Below are 1,023 nucleotides of genomic sequence, written 5' to 3'. Positions count from 1 at the left end.
ATTTCAGGCTTTTTCTCCCTGAAATTCGGTTTTTTATGGGAAATGTTTTTTGGTGGCCACAAGAAGTTTCAGACTGAAAACAGATAGTTTGTGAAAAAAACACCATTTCAGATGGTTTGCCAGAAGACATTGATTTTTTCCATTAAATTTTGTTTTAGCGGTCAAAAACATGATATTTCAGGGAAAAAACACATTTCAGGAAGCAAAATCTGCATAGAAAATTGGCACAACAGCTAAAAAATGTCCCTGCAGACAGAACAGAGCTGGAGGCGAATTTAGGCAATATCGTTCCACCAGTAGTGAGGGTAACTTTGCCCACCCCTAGCCTTGACTAGGGGACTGAAAATGAATCTACAGGGACTGGCCACAAAGTCCAGATGAGGGTGTATTAAGAGCTATGCTTTTTCCTTTCTTATTGGTGCTTTTGTTTTCACACCTTAACCTACCTTTCTTCAGTGCAGTGTCTGGGCCCTGTTTTTCACATGTTCTGTTTTTGAGCCCAGTCACAGGCTTCAGAGAAGGCCGGTGCCCTTTGAGGCCTGAATGCTTCCTCCGCCAGTAGCAGGGCCCCAGGGCTTCTGACAGCAGCAGAGGCCCTGTGAGGAGTGGCCTCGAGCGATCAGGTGGGCTCAGCTGAGCCACCTCCACTGGCCTGGGTCCTGTTCCTGGGGCTCCCAGCTCTGTCTGCCTTGACCTCTCCATGCCCCCTGCTCCAGGGCTCACCTGATGCCGTCGCCGTGCCAAAGGAACCCTCAGGCTGGGCAGAGCATTGTGAAATGACAGCCTCCCCTCCCCCGCCGCTGGGGCCTGGGCCCAGGGCTGGGAGCTTGCAAGGCAAAGACACACCTCAGCTCAGCTTCTCCTGAGCTGCTCCAGAGCTCGACCCCCCGGGGCCCCAGGGCTGGGGCTCAGAGCAGGGAAGGGCGTTTTATTGGAATGTCCTTTCCTTCTTGATGATTCCTACAAACCGTTTTAAGCTCTGTACATATAGAAAAGCAACATGTGTCATGCCATTTGGGACAT

The sequence above is a fragment of the Ambystoma mexicanum genome, chromosome 7q (assembly GCF_040938575.1).
Source record: "Ambystoma mexicanum isolate Mex_15411 chromosome 7q, UKY_AmexF1_1, whole genome shotgun sequence".
Taxonomy (NCBI): Eukaryota; Metazoa; Chordata; class Amphibia; order Caudata; family Ambystomatidae; genus Ambystoma; species Ambystoma mexicanum.
Note: the sequence above shows the minus strand (reverse complement) of the source record.